This window comes from Ambystoma mexicanum (genome assembly GCF_040938575.1).
Source record: "Ambystoma mexicanum isolate Mex_15411 chromosome 12 unlocalized genomic scaffold, UKY_AmexF1_1 Mex_chr12_unloc.1, whole genome shotgun sequence".
NCBI lineage: Eukaryota > Metazoa > Chordata > Amphibia > Caudata > Ambystomatidae > Ambystoma > Ambystoma mexicanum.
This window is the reverse complement of record NW_027182322.1, coordinates 3,696,159-3,716,080: the sequence shown is the minus strand read 5'-3', so window position 1 is coordinate 3,716,080 and position 19,922 is coordinate 3,696,159. Positions and strand designations below refer to the sequence as shown.

The window sequence follows — 19,922 nt, the reverse complement described above, 5'->3', positions numbered from 1 at the left end:
TCTCTCTTTCCGCCACAGTATAAAAATGCCTAGCACACCTCATGATTGGACTAAGAAATTCCTGTCATTTAGTTGGAAATGATTTTCCCATTATCCCCAAAAACTCCTCACTGTGTCTAAGAACGCTTTTTTTCACAGGACGATACAGATCAGATTGACTTGAAAGGTCCTTTCACGCGACTACAGAATGCCTCTCATTCCACTAAAGGATACGCCAGTGCCTACAATAGCCTAGGACTAGACTATGAGTCCCAATGTAGAAAGACCACAAGTCCACAGATATGCCTGTTTATTTAAACATCTGTATTATCATCAGCGTGTGACTGTAAAGGCGGGACTTTGCGCTCTCTGTAACGCGCTCCATTGGCAACATCAGTTAAATGTCGTTGGTTCAATCCCTCGCGGATGTTGTTTTTATTCCCATTTGTAACTGGGAAATACTGTCGCTGCAATACATATGTCTTAATCAAGCTAGTGGTTATTGACGTAAATAGCAGTGTTATAATGTTTCATGTACTGCAAATGTCACCACATAATGCGCTCTTAATTAGATTTGGTTGAAATACATTACAGTCACCCGATGAAAAAGTGTGCAAAGAGCATTAAAGAAACAAAAGGTTCATAACAGTAACAGGACATATCGAATTGTTTCAGTCCTCCACAGAGATTGCCAATGTATTAATGGAAATTCTAAAATATCTGCCCAACTGGCGTGACATTGCCTCACCGCAATGCCGTGACTCGGATTCGAACCGAGTTTGCTGCGGCCACAACGCAGAGTACTAACCACTATACGATCGGCGAGCTACTTGGGCTGCTACAATGTGACGTTCCACCTCTATCATAAGCTGTACTCCATCTGTGATGTCATGACTCATGTTTGAATTAAAGGTTGGTTGTGATGTTATCCATGAGAATAAGTGGACACCTGATCCCCAGTCACTTATTTAAGATCTCAATAATCAAGTCAGAATCCAAATGAAAGTCATCAAAGTGGAGCCAATTAGAAATAATATAGTTACACAAACCTGGCAATGGTGCGGCAGCCAGGGCCGATAATGGCCCGCCAGCCTGAGAGCAGGAAAGTGTGAGAGCAGTGATGGTCTTGTGAGAGTTTACAGCTGTTATTGACCCTGTCCCCTTCCATTGCAGAGTTTTCTCCCTATAAGAAGTGCAGAGGCTCCCTCCGGGGTGCTAATAGTACATTTATTTTTTTGCGCAGGAGAAGTGCTCTTCACCAATTGCATGTGCCAAATCACCCGAAGGCCACCACCATAAAATTCAGGCATTCATGTTCATGCGTCCTCCATGTTATGTCCTTATAAAGGGATGCATGTTCATGATGACTCCATGTCACACCTGCATACAAGGATGCATGTTCATGCCGCCTCGTTCTCTTGGCTTCATACAGGGATTTTATCTCCTCCCTGTCTCACCCTCATGCAGGGATGCATGACCAATGCTCCTTCCCTTCTCGCCCGCATACATGGATGCACGTTCATGTCTCCTCGTTCTCTCGGCTTCATACGGGGATTTTATATCCTCCCTGTCTCACCCTCGGGAAGGGATGCATGACCAATGCTCCTTCCCGTCTCGCCCGCATACATGGATGCACGTTCACGCCTCCTCCTCCTCTCGGCTTCATACGGGGATCATATCTCCTCCCTGTCTCACCCTCATGCAGGGATGCATGACCAATGCTCCTTCCTGTCTCGCCCGCATACATGGATGCACGTTCACGCCTCCTCCTTCTCTCGGCTTCATACGGGGATCATATCTCCTCCCTGTCTCACCCTCATGCAGGGATGCATGACCAATGCTCCTTCCTGTCTCGCCCGCATACATGGATGCACGTTCACGCCTCCTCCTTCTCTCGGCTTCATACGGGGATCATATCTCCTCCCTGTCTCACCCTCATGCAGGGATGCATGACCAATGCTCCTTCCCTTCTCGCCTGCATACATGGATGCACGTTCACGCCTCCTCCTTTTCTCGGCTTCATACGGGGATCATATCTCCTCCCCTTCTCACCCTCATGCAGGGATGCATGACCAATGCTCCTTCCTGTCTCGCCCGCATACATGGATGCACGTTCACGCCTCCTCCTTCTCTCGGCTTCATACGGGGATCATATCTCCTCCCTGTCTCACCCTCATGCAGGGATGCATGACCAATGCTCCTTCCCTTCTCGCCTGCATACATGGATGCACGTTCACGCCTCCTCCTTCTCTCGGCTTCATACGGGGATCATATCTCCTCAATGTCTCACCCTCACTTCCAACATGTGTAACTTCTTGTTCTCTTTGACGTCTGGGGCATGGGTGGCTACTGCACAGTTCTAGATGTCGCCCACCTGCAAGGTGCTATGGAAAGCACTTTTCCACATTGGACGTGCTATATTAACCCCCTCTCCCCAAATACAATAAAAATAAAGAAATATATGTGCTTCCATAATGTCTACCTTCTAATGTTTCATATGTGTAAGCACATTGTCCTCCTCCTGACCACATTCTAAAACTATGTGCAAATTGTTCCTTCCATAAACTGTCACTTCCTTGGCCCTTTATTTATAATGACTGTTATACTCTCTCTCTTTCCGCCACAGTATAAAAAAGCCTAGCACACCTCATGATTGGACTAAGAAATTCCTGTCATTTAGTTGGAAATGATTTTCCCATTATCCCCAAAAACTCCTCACTGTGTCTAAGAACGCTTTTTTTCACAGGACAATACAGATCAGATTGACTTGAAAGGTCCTTTCACGCGACTACAGAATGCCTCTCATTCCACTAAAAGATACGCCAGTGCCTACAATAGCCTAGGACTAGACTATGAGTCCCAATGTAGAAAGACCACAAGTCCACAGATATGCCTGTTTATTTAAACATCTGTATTATCATCAGCGTGTGACTGTAAAGGGGGGACCTCGCGCTCTCTGTAACGCGCTCCATTGGCAATATCAGTTAAATGTCGTTGGTTCAATCCCTCGCGGATGTTGTTTTTATTCCCATTTGTAACTGGGAAATACTGTCGCTGCAATACATATGTCTTAATCAAGCTAGTGGTTATTGACGTAAATGGCAGTGTTATAATGTTTCATGTACTGAAAATGTCACCACATAATGCGCTCTTAATTAGATTTGGTTGAAATACATTACAGTCACCCGATGAAAAAGTGTGCAAAGAGCATTAAAGAAACAAAAGGTTCATAACAGTAGCAGGACATATCGAATTGTTTCAGTCCTCCACAGAGATTGCCAATGTATTAATGGAAATTCTAAAATATCTGCCCAACTGCCGTGACATTGCCTCACCGCAATGCCGTGACTCGGATTCGAACCGAGTTTGCTGCGGCCACAACGCAGAGTACTAACCACTATACGATCACGGCGAGCTACTTGGGCTGCTACAATGTGACGTTCCACCTCTATCATAAGCTGTACTCCATCTGTGATGTCATGACTCATGTTTGAATTAAAGGTTGGTTGTGATGTTATCCATGAGAATAAGTGGACACCTGATCCCCAGTCACTTATTTAAGATCTCAATAATCAAGTCAGAATCCAAATGAAAGTCATCAAAGTGGAGCCAATTAGAAATAATATAGTTACACAAACCTGGCAATGGTGCGGCAGCCAGGGCCGATAATGGCCCGCCAGCCTGAGAGCAGGAAAGTGTGAGAGCAGTGATGGTCTTGTGAGAGTTTACAGCTGTTATTGACCCTGTCCCCTTCCATTGCAGAGTTTTCTCCCTATAAGAAGTGCAGAGGCTCCCTCCGGGGTGCTAATAGTAAATTTATTTTTTTGCGCAGGAGAAGTGCTCTTCACCAATTGCACGTGCCAAATCACCCGAAGGCCACCACCATAAATTTCAGGCATTCATGTTCATGAGTCCTCCATGTTATGTCCTTATAAAGGGATGCATGTTCATGATGACTACATGTCACACCTGCATACAAGGATGCATGTTCATGCCGCCTCGTTCTCTTGGCTTCATACAGGGATTTTATCTCCTCCCTGTCTCACCCTCATGCAGGGATGCATGACCAATGCTCCTTCCCTTCTCGCCCGCATACATGGATGCACGTTCATGTCTCCTCGTTCTCTCGGCTTCATACGGGGATTTTATATCCTCCCTGTCTCACCCTCGGGAAGGGATGCATGACCAATGCTCCTTCCCGTCTCGCCCGCATACATGGATGCACGTTCACGCCTCCTCCTCCTCTCGGCTTCATACGGGGATCATATCTCCTCCCTGTCTCACCCTCATGCAGGGATGCATGACTAATGCTCCTTCCTGTCTCGCCCGCATACATGGATGCACGTTCACGCCTCCTCCTTCTCTCGGCTTCATACGGGGATCATATCTCCTCCCTGTCTCACCCTCATGCAGGGATGCATGACCAATGCTCCTTCCTGTCTCGCCCGCATACATGGATGCACGTTCACGCCTCCTCCTTCTCTCGGCTTCATACGGGGATCATATCTCCTCCCTGTCTCACCCTCATGCAGGGATGCATGACCAATGCTCCTTCCCTTCTCGCCTGCATACATGGATGCACGTTCACGCCTCCTCCTTTTCTCGGCTTCATACGGGGATCATATCTCCTCCCTGTCTCACCCTCATGCAGGGATGCATGACCAATGCTCCTTCCTGTCTCGCCCGCATACATGGATGCACGTTCACGCCTCCTCCTTCTCTCGGCTTCATACGGGGATCATATCTCCTCCCTGTCTCACCCTCATGCAGGGATGCATGACCAATACTCCTTCCCTTCTCGCCTGCATACATGGATGCACGTTCACGCCTCCTCCTTCTCTCGGCTTCATACGGGGATCATATCTCCTCAATGTCTCACCCTCACTTCCAACATGTGTAACTTCTTGTTCTCTTTGACGTCTGGGGCATGGGTGGCTACTGCACAGTTCTAGATGTCGCCCACCTGCAAGGTGCTATGGAAAGCACTTTTCCACATTGGACGTGCTATATTAACCCCCTCTCCCCAAATACAATAAAAATAAAGAAATATATGTGCTTCCATAATGTCTACCTTCTAATGTTTCATATGTGTAAGCACATTGTCCTCCTCCTGACCACATTCTAAAACTATGTGCAAATTGTTCCTTCCATAAACTGTCACTTCCTTGGCCCTTTATTTATAATGACTGTTATACTCTCTCTCTTTCCGCCACAGTATAAAAAAGCCTAGCACACCTCATGATTGGACTAAGAAATTCCTGTCATTTAGTTGGAAATGATTTTCCCATTATCCCCAAAAACTCCTCACTGTGTCTAAGAACGCTTTTTTTCACAGGACAATACAGATCAGATTGACTTGAAAGGTCCTTTCACGCGACTACAGAATGCCTCTCATTCCACTAAAAGATACGCCAGTGCCTACAATAGCCTAGGACTAGACTATGAGTCCCAATGTAGAAAGACCACAAGTCCACAGATATGCCTGTTTATTTAAACATCTGTATTATCATCAGCGTGTGACTGTAAAGGGGGGACCTCGCGCTCTCTGTAACGCGCTCCATTGGCAATATCAGTTAAATGTCGTTGGTTCAATCCCTCGCGGATGTTGTTTTTATTCCCATTTGTAACTGGGAAATACTGTCGCTGCAATACATATGTCTTAATCAAGCTAGTGGTTATTGACGTAAATGGCAGTGTTATAATGTTTCATGTACTGCAAATGTCACCACATAATGCGCTCTTAATTAGATTTGGTTGAAATACATTACAGTCACCCGATGAAAAAGTGTGCAAAGAGCATTAAAGAAACAAAAGGTTCATAACAGTAAGGACATATCGAATTGTTTCAGTCCTCCACAGAGATTGCCAATGTATTAATGGAAATTCTAAAATATTTGACCAACTGCCGTGACGTGACATTGCCTCACCGCAATGCCGTGACTCGGATTCGAACCGAGTTTGCTGCGGCCACAACGCAGAGTACTAATCACTATACGATCACGGCGAGCTACTTGGGCTGCTACAATGTTACGTTCCACCTCTATCATAAGCTGTACTCCATCTGTGATGTCATGACTCATGTTTGAATTAAAGGTTGGTTGTGATGTTATCCATGAGAATAAGTGGACACCTGATCCCCAGTCACTTATTTAAGATCTCAATAATCAAGTCAGAATCCAAATGAAAGTCATCAAAGTGGAGCCAATTAGAAATAATATAGTTACACAAACCTGGCAATGGTGCGGCAGCCAGGGCCGATAATGGCCCGCCAGCCTGAGAGCAGGAAAGTGTGAGAGAAGTGATGGTCTTGTGAGAGTTTACAGCTGTTATTGACCCTGTCCCCTTCCATTGCAGAGTTTTCTCCCTATAAGAAGTGCAGAGGCTCCCTCCGGGGTGCTAATAGTAAATTTATTTTTTTGCGCAGGAGAAGTGCTCTTCACCAATTGCACGTGCCAAATCACCCGAAGGCCACCACCATAAAATTCAGGCATTCATGTTCATGCGTCCTCCATGTTATGTCCTTATAAAGGGATGCATGTTCATGATGACTCCATGTCACACCTGCATACAAGGATGCATGTTCATGCCGCCTCGTTCTCTTGGCTTCATACAGGGATTTTATCTCCTCCCTGTCTCACCCTCATGCAGGGATGCATGACCAATGCTCCTTCCCTTCTCGCCCGCATACATGGATGCACGTTCATGTCTTCTCGTTCTCTCGGCTTCATACGGGGATTTTATCTCCTCCCTGTCTCACCCTCGGGAAGGGATGCATGACCAATGCTCCTTCCCGTCTCGCCCGCATACATGGATGCACGTTCACGCCTCCTCCTTCTCTCGGCTTCATACGGGGATCATATCTCCTCCCTGTCTCACCCTCATGCAGGGATGCATGACCAATGCTCCTTCCTGTCTCGCCCGCATACATGGATGCACGTTCACGCCTCCTCCTTCTCTCGGCTTCATACGGGGATCATATCTCCTCCCTGTCTCACCCTCATGCAGGGATGCATGATCAATGCTCCTTCCCTTCTCGCCTGCATACATGGATGCACGTTCACGCCTCCTCCTTCTCTCGGCTTCATACGGGGATCATATCTCCTCCCTGTCTCACCCTCATGCAGGGATGCATGACCAATGCTCCTTCCTGTCTCGCCCGCATACATGGATGCAATTTCACGCCTCCTCCTTCTCTCGGCTTCATACGGGGATCATATCTCCTCCCTGTCTCACCCTCATGCAGGGATGCATGACCAATGCTCCTTCCCTTCTCGCCTGCATACATGGATGCACGTTCACGCCTCCTCCTTCTCTCGGCTTCATACGGGGATCATATCTCCTCAATGTCTCACCCTCACTTCCAACATGTGTAACTTCTTGTTCTCTTTGACGTCTGGGGCATGGGTGGCTACTGCACAGATCTAGATGTCGCCCACCTGCAAGGTGCTATGGAAAGCACTTTTCCACATTGGACGTGCTATATTAACCCCCTCTCCCCAAATACAATAAAAATAAAGAAATATATGTGCTTCCATAATGTCTACCTTCTAATGTTTCATATGTGTAAGCACATTGTCCTCCTCCTGACCACATTCTAAAACTATGTGCAAATTGTTCCTTCCATAAACTGTCACTTCCTTGGCCCTTTATTTATAATGACTGTTATACTCTCTCTCTTTCCGCCACAGTATAAAAAAACCTGGCACACCTCGTGATTGGACTAAGAAATTCCTGTCATTTAGTTGGAAATGATTTTCCCATTATCCCCAAAAACTCCTCACTGTGTCTAAGAACGCTTTTTTTCACAGGACAATACAGATCAGATTGACTTGAAAGGTCCTTTCACGCGACTACAGAATGCCTCTCATTCCACTAAAAGATACGCCAGTGCCTACAATAGACTAGGACTAGACTATGAGTCCCAATGTAGAAAGACCACAAGTCCACAGATATGCCTGTTTATTTAAACATCTGTATTATCATCAGCGTGTGACTGTAAAGGCGGGACCTCGCGCTCTCTGTAACGCGCTCCATTGGCAACATCAGTTAAATGTCGTTGGTTCAATCCCTCGCAGATGTTGTTTTTATTCCCATTTGTAACTGGGAAATACTGTCGCTGCAATACATATGTCTTAATCAAGCTAGTGGTTATTGACGTAAATGGCAGTGTTATAATGTTTCATGTACTGCAAATGTCACCACATAATGCGCTCTTAATTAGATTTGGTTGAAATACATTACAGTCACCCGATGAAAAAGTGTGCAAAGAGCATTAAAGAAACAAAAGGTTCATAACAGTAACAGGACATATCGAATTGTTTCAGTCCTCCACAGAGATTGCCAATGTATTAATGGAAATTCTAAAATATCTGCCCAACTGCCGTGACGTGACATTGCCTCACCGCAATGCCGTGACTCGGATTCGAACCGAGGTTGCTGCGGCCACAACGCAGAGTACTAACCACTATACGATCACGGCGAGCTACTTGGGCTGCTACAATGTGACGTTCCACCTCTATCATAAGCTGTACTCCATCTGTGATGTCATGACTCATGTTTGAATTAAAGGTTGGTTGTGATGTTATCCATGAGAATAAGTGGACACCTGATCCCCAGTCACTTATTTAAGATCTCAATAATCAAGTCAGAATCCAAATGAAAGTCATCAAAGTGGAGCCAATTAGAAATAATATAGTTACACAAACCTGGCAATGGTGCGGCAGCCAGGGCCGATAATGGCCCGCCAGCCTGAGAGCAGGAAAGTGTGAGAGCAGTGATGGTCTTGTGAGAGTTTACAGCTGTTATTGACCCTGTCCCCTTCCATTGCAGAGTTTTCTCCCTATAAAAAGTGCAGAGGCTCCCTCCGGGGTGCTAATAGTAAATTTATTTTTTTGCGCAGGAGAAGTGCTCTTCACCAATTGCACGTGCCAAATCACCCGAAGGCCACCACCATAAAATTCAGGCATTCATGTTCATGCGTCCTCCATGTTATGTCCTTATAAAGGGATGCATGTTCATGATGACTCCATGTCACACCTGCATACAAGGATGCATGTTCATGCCGCCTCGTTCTCTTGGCTTCATACAGGGATTTTATCTCCTCCCTGTCTCACCCTCATGCAGGGATGCATGACCAATGCTCCTTCCCTTCTCGCCCGCATACATGGATGCACGTTCATGTCTTCTCGTTCTCTCGGCTTCATACGGGGATTTTATCTCCTCCCTGTCTCACCCTCGGGAAGGGATGCATGACCAATGCTCCTTCCCGTCTCGCCCGCATACATGGATGCACGTTCACGCCTCCTCCTTCTCTCGGCTTCATACGGGGATCATATCTCCTCCCTGTCTCACCCTCATGCAGGGATGCATGACCAATGCTCCTTCCTGTCTCGCCCGCATACATGGATGCACGTTCACGCCTCCTCCTTCTCTCGGCTTCATACGGGGATCATATCTCCTCCCTGTCTCACCCTCATGCAGGGATGCATGACCAATGCTCCTTCCCTTCTCGCCTGCATACATGGATGCACGTTCACGCCTCCTCCTTCTCTCGGCTTCATACGGGGATCATATCTCCTCCCTGTCTCACCCTCATGCAGGGATGCATGACCAATGCTCCTTCCTGTCTCGCCCGCATACATGGATGCAATTTCACGCCTCCTCCTTCTCTCGGCTTCATACGGGGATCATATCTCCTCCCTGTCTCACCCTCATGCAGGGATGCATGACCAATGCTCCTTCCCTTCTCGCCTGCATACATGGATGCACGTTCACGCCTCCTCCTTCTCTCGGCTTCATACGGGGATCATATCTCCTCAATGTCTCACCCTCACTTCCAACATGTGTAACTTCTTGTTCTCTTTGACGTCTGGGGCATGGGTGGCTACTGCACAGATCTAGATGTCGCCCACCTGCAAGGTGCTATGGAAAGCACTTTTCCACATTGGACGTGCTATATTAACCCCCTCTCCCCAAATACAATAAAAATAAAGAAATATATGTGCTTCCATAATGTCTACCTTCTAATGTTTCATATGTGTAAGCACATTGTCCTCCTCCTGACCACATTCTAAAACTATGTGCAAATTGTTCCTTCCATAAACTGTCACTTCCTTGGCCCTTTATTTATAATGACTGTTATACTCTCTCTCTTTCCGCCACAGTATAAAAAAACCTGGCACACCTCGTGATTGGACTAAGAAATTCCTGTCATTTAGTTGGAAATGATTTTCCCATTATCCCCAAAAACTCCTCACTGTGTCTAAGAACGCTTTTTTTCACAGGACAATACAGATCAGATTGACTTGAAAGGTCCTTTCACGCGACTACAGAATGCCTCTCATTCCACTAAAAGATACGCCAGTGCCTACAATAGACTAGGACTAGACTATGAGTCCCAATGTAGAAAGACCACAAGTCCACAGATATGCCTGTTTATTTAAACATCTGTATTATCATCAGCGTGTGACTGTAAAGGCGGGACCTCGCGCTCTCTGTAACGCGCTCCATTGGCAACATCAGTTAAATGTCGTTGGTTCAATCCCTCGCAGATGTTGTTTTTATTCCCATTTGTAACTGGGAAATACTGTCGCTGCAATACATATGTCTTAATCAAGCTAGTGGTTATTGACGTAAATGGCAGTGTTATAATGTTTCATGTACTGCAAATGTCACCACATAATGCGCTCTTAATTAGATTTGGTTGAAATACATTACAGTCACCCGATGAAAAAGTGTGCAAAGAGCATTAAAGAAACAAAAGGTTCATAACAGTAACAGGACATATCGAATTGTTTCAGTCCTCCACAGAGATTGCCAATGTATTAATGGAAATTCTAAAATATCTGCCCAACTGCCGTGACGTGACATTGCCTCACCGCAATGCCGTGACTCGGATTCGAACCGAGGTTGCTGCGGCCACAACGCAGAGTACTAACCACTATACGATCACGGCGAGCTACTTGGGCTGCTACAATGTGACGTTCCACCTCTATCATAAGCTGTACTCCATCTGTGATGTCATGACTCATGTTTGAATTAAAGGTTGGTTGTGATGTTATCCATGAGAATAAGTGGACACCTGATCCCCAGTCACTTATTTAAGATCTCAATAATCAAGTCAGAATCCAAATGAAAGTCATCAAAGTGGAGCCAATTAGAAATAATATAGTTACACAAACCTGGCAATGGTGCGGCAGCCAGGGCCGATAATGGCCCGCCAGCCTGAGAGCAGGAAAGTGTGAGAGCAGTGATGGTCTTGTGAGAGTTTACAGCTGTTATTGACCCTGTCCCCTTCCATTGCAGAGTTTTCTCCCTATAAGAAGTGCAGAGGCTCCCTCCGGGGTGCTAATAGTACATTTATTTTTTTGCGCAGGAGAAGTGCTCTTCACCAATTGCACGTGCCAAATCACCCGAAGGCCACCACCATAAAATTCAGGCATTCATGTTCATGCGTCCTCCATGTTATGTCCTTATAAAGGGATGCATGTTCATGATGACTCCATGTCACACCTGCATACAAGGATGCATGTTCATGCCGCCTCGTTCTCTTGGCTTCATACAGGGATTTTATCTCCTCCCTGTCTCACCCTCAAGCAGGGATGCATGACCAATGCTCCTTCCCTTCTCGCCCGCATACATGGATGCACGTTCATGTCTCCTCGTTCTCTCGGCTTCATACAGGGATTTTATCTCTTCCCTGTCTCACCCTCAGGAAGGGATGCATGACCAATGCTCCTTCCCGTCTCGCCCGCATACATGGATGCACGTTCACGCCTCCTCCTTTTCCCGGCTTCATACGGGGATCATATCTCCTCCCTGTCTCACCCTCATGCAGGGATGCATGACCAATGCTCCTTCCTGTCTCGCCCGCATACATGGATGCACGTTCACGCCTCCTCCTTCTCTCGGCTTCATACGGGGATCATATCTCCTCCCTGTCTCACCCTCATGCAGGGATGCATGACCAATGCTCCTTCCTGTCTCGCCCGCATACATGGATGCATGTTCACGCCTCCTCCTTCTCTCGGCTTCATACGGGGATCATATCTCCTCCCTGTCTCACCCTCATGCAGGGATGCATGACCAATGCTCCTTCCCTTCTTGCCTGCATACATGGATGCACGTTCACGCCTCCTCCTTCTCTCGGCTTCATACGGGTATCATATCTCCTCAATGTCTCACCCTCACTTCCAACATGTGTAACTTCTTGTTCTCTTTGACGTCTGGGGCATGGGTGGCTACTGCACAGCTCTAGATGTCGCCCACCTGCAAGGTGCTATGGAAAGCACTTTTCCACATTGGACGTGCTATATTAACCCCCTCTCCCCAAATACAATACAAATAAAGAAATATATGTGCTTCCATAATGTCTACCTTCTAATGTTTCATATGTGTAAGCACATTGTCCTCCTCCTGACCACATTCTAAAACTATGTGCAAATTGTTCCTTCCATAAACTGTCACTTCCTTGGCCCTTTATTTATAATGACTGTTATACTGTCTCTCTTTCCGCCACAGTATAAAAAAGCCTAGCACACCTCATGATTGGACTAAGAAATTCCTGTCATTTAGTTGGAAATGATTTTCCCATTATCCCCAAAAACTCCTCACTGTGTCTAAGAACGCTTTTTTTCACAGGACAATACAGATCAGATTGACTTGAAAGGTCCTTTCACGCGACTACAGAATGCCTCTCATTCCACTAAAATATACGCCAGTGCCTACAATAGCCTAGGACTAGACTATGAGTCCCAATGTAGAAAGACCAAAAGTCCACAGATATGCCTGTTTATTTAAACATCTGTATTATCATCAGCGTGTGACTGTAAAGGCGGGACCTCGCGCTCTCTGTAACGCGCTCCATTGGCAACATCAGTTAAATGTCGTTGGTTCAATCCCTCGCGGATGTTGTTTTTATTCCCATTTGTAACTGGGAAATACTGTCGCTGCAATACATATGTCTTAATCAAGCTAGTGGTTATTGACGTAAATGGCAGTGTTATAATGTTTCATGTAATGCAAATGTCACCACATAATGCGCTCTTAATTAGATTTGGTTGAAATACATTACAGTCACCCGATGAAAAAGTGTGCAAAGAGCATTAAAGAAACAAAAGGTTCATAACAGTAACAGGACGTATCGAATTGTTTCAGTCCTCCACAGAGATTGCCAATGTATTAATGGAAATTCTAAAATATCTGCCCAACTGCCGTGACATTGCCTCACCGGAATGCCGTGACTCGGATTCGAACCGAGGTTGCTGCGGCCACAACGCAGAGTACTAACCACTATACGATCACGGCGAGCTACTTGGGCTACTACGATGTGACGTTCCACCTCTGTCATAAGCTGTACTCCATCTGTGATGTCATGTCTCATGTTTGAATTAAAGGTTGGTTGTGATGTTATCCATGAGAATAAGTGGACACCTGATCCCCAGTCACTTATTTAAGATCTCAATAATCAAGTCAGAATCCAAATGAAAGTCATCAAAGTGGAGCCAATTAGAAATAATATAGTTACACAAACCTGGCAATGGTGTGGCAGCCAGGGCCGATAATGGCCCGCCAGCCTGAGAGCAGGAAAGTGTGAGAGCAGTGATGGTCTTGTGAGAGTTTACAGCTGTTATTGACCCTGTCCCCTTCCATTGCAGAGTTTTCTCCCTATAGGATGTACAGAGGCTCCCTCAGGGGTGCTAATAGTACATTTATTTTTTTGCGCAGGAGAAGTGCTCTTCACCAATTGCACATGCCAAATCACCCGAAGGCCACCACCATAAAATTCAGGCATTCATGTGCATGCGTCCTCCATGTTATGTCCTTATAAAGGGATGCATGTTCATGATGACTCCATGTCACACCTGCATACAAGGATGCATGTTCATGCCGCCTCGTTCTCTTGGCTTCATACAGGGAATTTATCTCCTCCCTGTCTCACCCTCATGCAGGGATGCATGACCAATGCTCCTTCCCTTCTCGCCCGCATACATGGATGCACGTTCATGTCTCCTCGTTCTCTCGGCTTCATACGGGGATTTTATCTCCTCCCTGTCTCACCCTCAGGAAGGGATGCATGACCAATGCTCCTTCCCGTCTCGCCTGCATACATGGATGCACGTTCACGCCTCCTCCTTCTCTCGGCTTCATACGGGGATCATATCTCCTCCCTGTCTCACCCTCATGCAGGGATGCATGACCAATGCTCCTTCCCTTCTCGCCCGCATACATGGATGCACGTTCATGCCTCCTCCTTCTCTCGGCTTCATACGGGGATCATATCTCCTCCCTGTCCCACCCTCATGCAGGGATGCATGACCAATGCTCCTTCCTGTCTCGCCCGCATACATGGATGCACGTTCACGCCTCCTCCTTCTCTCGGCTTCATACGGGGATCATATCTCCTCCCTGTCTCACCCTTATGCAGGGATGCATGACCAATGCTCCTTCCCTTCTCGCCTGCATACATGGATGCACGTTCACGCCTCCTCCTTCTCTCGGCTTCATACGGGGATCATATCTCCTCCCTGTCTCACCCTCATGCAGGGATGCATGACCAATGCTCCTTCCTGTCTCGCCCGCATACATGGATGCACGTTCACGCCTCCTCCTTCTCTCGGCTTCATACGGGGATCATATCTCCTCCCTGTCTCACCCTCATGCAGGGATGCATGACCAATGCTCCTTCCCTTCTCGCCTGCATACATGGATGCACGTTCACGCCTCCTCCTTCTCTCGGCTTCATACGGGGATCATATCTCCTCAATGTCTCACCCTCACTTCCAACATGTGTAACTTCTTGTTCTCTTTGACGTCTGGGGCATGGGTGGCTACTGCACAGCTCTAGATGTCGCCCACCTGCAAGGTGCTATGGAAAGCACTTTTCCACATTGGACGTGCTATATTAACCCCCTCTCCCCAAATACAATAAAAATAAAGAAATATATGTGCTTCCATAATGTCTACCTTCTAATGTTTCATATGTGTAAGCACATTGTCCTCCTCCTGACCAAATTCTAAAACTATGTGCAAATTGTTCCTTCCATAAACTGTCACTTCCTTGGCCCTTTATTTATAATGACTGTTATACTGTCTCTCTTTCCGCCACAGTATAAAAAAGCCTAGCACACCTCATGATTGGACTAAGAAATTCCTGTCATTTAGTTGGAAATGATTTTCCCATTATCCCCAAAAACTCCTCACTGTGTCTAAGAACGCTTTTTTTCACAGGACAATACAGATCAGATTGACTTGAAAGGTCCTTTCACGCGACTACAGAATGCCTCTCATTCCACTAAAAGATACGCCAGTGCCTACAATAGCCTAGGACTAGACTATGAGTCCCAATGTAGAAAGACCACAAGTCCACAGATATGCCTGTTTATTTAAACATCTGTATTATCATCAGCGTGTGACTGTAAAGGCGGGACCTCGCGCTCTCTGTAACGCGCTCCATTGGCAACATCAGTTAAATGTCGTTGGTTCAATCCCTCGCGGATGTTGTTTTTATTCCCATTTGTAACTGGGAAATACTGTCGCTGCAATACATATGTCTTAATCAAGCTAGTGGTTATTGACGTAAATGGCAGTGTTATAATGTTTCATGTACTGCAAATGTCACCACATAATGCGCTCTTAATTAGATTTGGTTGAAATACATTACAGTCACCCGATGAAAAAGTGTGCAAAGAGCATTAAAGAAACAAAAGGTTCATAACAGTAACAGGACATATCGAATTGTTTCAGTCCTCCACAGAGATTGCCAATGTATTAATGGAAATTCTAAAATATCTGTCCAACTGCCGTGACATTGCCTCACCGCAATGCAGTGACTCGGAATCGAACCGAGGTTGCTGCGGCCACAACGCAGAGTACTAACCACTATACGATCACGGCGAGCTACTTGGGCTGCTACAATGTGACGTTCCACCTCTATCATAAGCTGTACTCCATCTGTGATGTCATGACTCATGTTTGAATTAAAGGTTGGTTGTGATGTTATCCATGAGAATAAGTGGACACCTGATCCCCAGTCACTTATTTAAGATCTCAATAATCAAGTCAGAATCCAAATGAAAGTCATCAAAGTGGAGCCAATTAGAAATAATATAGTTACACAAACCTGGCAATGGTGCGGCAGCCAGGGCCGATAATGGCCCGCCAGCCTGAGAGCAGGAAAGTGTGAGAGCAGTGATGGTCTTGTGAGAGTTTACAGCTGTTATTGACCCTGTCCCCTTCCATTGCAGAGTTTTCTCCCTATAAGAAGTGCAGAGGCTCCCTCCGGGGTGCTAATAGTACATTTATTTTTTTGCGCAGGAGAAGTGCTCTTCACCAATTGCACGTGCCAAATCACCCGAAGGCCACCACCATAAAATTCAGGCATTCATGTTCATGCGTCCTCCATGTTATGTCCTTATAAAGGGATGCATGTTCATGATGACTCCATGTCACACCTGCATACAAGGATGCATGTTCATGCCGCCTCGTTCTCTTGGCTTCATACAGGGATTTTATCTCCTCCCTGTCTCACCCTCATGCAGGGATGCATGACCAATGCTCCTTCCCTTCTCGCCCGCATACATGGATGCACGTTCATGTCTCCTCGTTCTCTCGGCTTCATACGGGGATTTTATCTCCTCCCTGTCTCACCCTCAGGAAGGGATGCATGACCAATGCTCCTTCCCGTCTCGCCCGCATACATGGATGCACGTTCACGCCTCCTCCTTCTCTCGGCTTCATACGGGGATCATATCTCCTCCCTGTCTCACCCTCATGCAGGGATGCATGACCAATGCTCCTTCCTGTCTCGCCTGCATACATGGATGCACGTTCACGCCTCCTCCTTCTCTCGGCTTCATACGGGGATCATATCTCCTCCCTGTCTCACCCTCATGCAGGGATGCATGACCAATGCTCCTTCCCTTCTCGCCTGCATACATGCATGCACGTTCACGCCTCCTCCTTCTCTCGGCTTCATACGGGGATCATATCTCCTCCCTGTCTCACCCTCATGCAGGGATGCATGACCAATGCTCCTTCCTGTCTTGCCCGCATACATGGATGCATGTTCACGTCTCCTCCTTCTCTCGGCTTCATACGGGGATCATATCTCCTCCCTGTCTCACCCTCATGCAGGGATGCATGACCAATGCTCCTTCCCTTCTCGCCTGCATACATGGATGCACGTTCACGCCTCCTCCTTCTCTCGGCTTCATACGGGGATCATATCTCCTCAATGTCTCACCCTCACTTCCAACATGTGTAACTTCTTGTTCTCTTTGACGTCTGGGGCATGGGTGGCTACTGCACAGCTCTAGATGTCGCCCCCCTGCAAGGTGCTATGGAAAGCACTTTTCCACATTGGACGTGCTATATTAACCCCCTCTCCCCAAATACAATAAAAATAAAGAAATATATGTGCTTCCATAATGTCTACCTTCTAATGTTTCATATGTGTAAGCACATTGTCCTCCTCCTGACCACATTCTAAAACTATGTGCAAATTGTTCCTTCCATAAACTGTCACTTCCTTGGCCCTTTATTTATAATGACTGTTATACTCTCTCTCTTTCCGCCACAGTATAAAAAAGCCTAGCACACCTCATGATTGGACTAAGAAATTCCTGTCATTTAGTTGGAAATGATTTTCCCATTATCCCCAAAAACTCCTCACTGTGTCTAAGAACGCTTTTTTTCACAGGACAATACAGATCAGATTGACTTGAAAGGTCCTTTCACGCGACTACAGAATGCCTCTCATTCCACTAAAAGATACGCCAGTGCCTACAATAGCCTAGGACTAGACTATGAGTCCCAATGTAGAAAGACCACAAGTCCACAGATATGCCTGTTTATTTAAACATCTGTATTATCATCAGCGTGTGACTGTAAAGGCGGGACCTCGCGCTCTCTGTAACGCGCTCCATTGGCAACATCAGTTAAATGTCGTTGGTTCAATCCCTCGCGGATGTTGTTTTTATTCCCATTTGTAACTGGGAAATACTGTCGCTGCAATACATATGTCTTAATCAAGCTAGTGGTTATTGACGTAAATGGCAGTGTTATAATGTTTTATGTACTGCAAATGTCACCACATAATGCGCTCTTAATTAGATTTGGTTGAAATACATTACAGTCACCCGATGAAAAAGTGTGCAAAGAGCATTAAAGAAACAAAAGGTTCATAACAGTAACAGGACATATCAAATTGTTTCAGTCCTCCACAGAGATTGCCAATGTGTTAATGGAAATTCTAAAATATCTGCCCAACTGCCGTGACATTGCCTCACTGCAATGCCGTGACTCGGATTCGAACCGAGGTTGCTGCGGTCACAACGCAGAGTGCTAACCACTATACGATCACTGTGAGCTACTTGGGCTGCTACAATGTGACGTTCCACCACTTTCATAAGCTGTACTCCATCTGTGATGTCATGACTCATGTTTGAATTAAAGGTTGGTTGTGATGTTATCCATGAGAATAAGTGGACACCTGATCCCCAGTCACTTATTAAAGATCTCAATAATCAAGTCAGAATCCAAATGAAAGTCATCAAAGTGGAGCCAATTAGAAATAATATAGTTACACAAACCTGGCAATGGTGCGGCAGCCAGGGCCGATAATGGCCCGCCAGCCTGAGAGCAGGAAAGTGTGAGAGCAGTGATGGTCTTGTGAGAGTTTACAGCTGTTATTGACCCTGTCCCCTTCCATTGCAGAGTTTTCTCCCTATAAGAAGTGCAGAGGCTCCCTCCGGGGTGCTAATAGTACATTTATTTTTTTGCGCAGGAGAAGTGCTGTTCACCAATTGCACGTGCCAAATCACCCGAAGGCCACCACCATAAAATTCAGGCATTCATGTTCATGCGTCCTCCATGTTATGTCCTTATAAAGGGATGCATGTACATGATGACTCCATGTCACACATGCATACAAGGATGCATGTTCATGCCGCCTCGTTCTCTTGGCTTCATACAGGGATTTTATCTCCTCCCTGTCTCACCCTCATGCAGGGATGCATGACCAATGCTCCTTCCCTTCTCGCCCGCATACATGGATGCACGTTCATGTTTCCTCGTTCTCTCGGCTTCATACAGGGATTTTATCTCCTCCCTGTCTCACCCTCAGGAAGGGATGCATGACCAATGCTCCTTCCCGTCTCGCCCGCATACATGGATGCACGTTCACGCCTCCTCCTTCTCTCGGCTTCATACGGGGATCATATCTCCTCCCTGTCTCACCCTCATGCAGGGATGCATGACCAATGCTCCTTCCTGTCTCGCCCGCATACATGGATGCACGTTCACGCCTCCTCCTTCTCTCAGCTTCATACAGGGATCATATCTCCTCCCTGTCTCACCCTCATGCAGGGATGCATGACCAATGCTCCTTCCCTTCTCGCCTGCATACATGGATGCACGTTCACGCCTCCTCCTTCTCTCGGCTTCATACGGGGATCATATCTCCTCCCTGTCTCACCCTCATGCAGGGATGCATGACCAATGCTCCTTCCTGTCTCGCCCGCATACATGGATGCATGTTCACGCCTCCTCCTTCTCTCGGCTTCATACGGGGATCATATCTCCTCCCTGTCTCACCCTCATGCAGGGATGCATGACCAATGCTCCTTCCCTTCTCGCCTGCATACATGGATGCACGTTCACGCCTCCTCCTTCTCTCGGCTTCATACGGGGATCATATCTCCTCAATGTCTCACCCTCACTTCCAACATGTGTAACTTCTTGTTCTCTTTGACGTCTGGGGCATGGGTGGCTACTGCACAGCTCTAGATGTCGCCCACCCTCAAGGTGCTATGGAAAGCACTTTTCCACATTGGACGTGCTATATTAACCCCCTCTCCCCAAATACAATAAAAATAAAGAAATATATGTGCTTCCATAATGTCTACCTTCTAATGTTTCATATGTGTAAGCACATTGTCCTCCTC

At 46.5% G+C, this 19,922-nt stretch overlaps 3 non-coding genes across 3 annotated transcripts; all 3 read right to left on the bottom strand.

The window, feature by feature from the left end:
- Positions 1-8,386: 8,386 nt before the first annotated feature.
- Positions 8,387-8,458, bottom strand: TRNAH-GUG (transfer RNA histidin (anticodon GUG)). The gene has a single exon. It is a non-coding gene; the product is annotated as a tRNA-His (tRNA).
- Positions 8,459-10,861: 2,403 nt separating this feature from the next.
- On the bottom strand, positions 10,862-10,933 carry TRNAH-GUG (transfer RNA histidin (anticodon GUG)). The gene has a single exon. It is a non-coding gene; the product is annotated as a tRNA-His (tRNA).
- Positions 10,934-13,212: 2,279 nt separating this feature from the next.
- Positions 13,213-13,284, bottom strand: TRNAH-GUG (transfer RNA histidin (anticodon GUG)). The gene has a single exon. It is a non-coding gene; the product is annotated as a tRNA-His (tRNA).
- Positions 13,285-19,922: the final 6,638 nt, after the last annotated feature.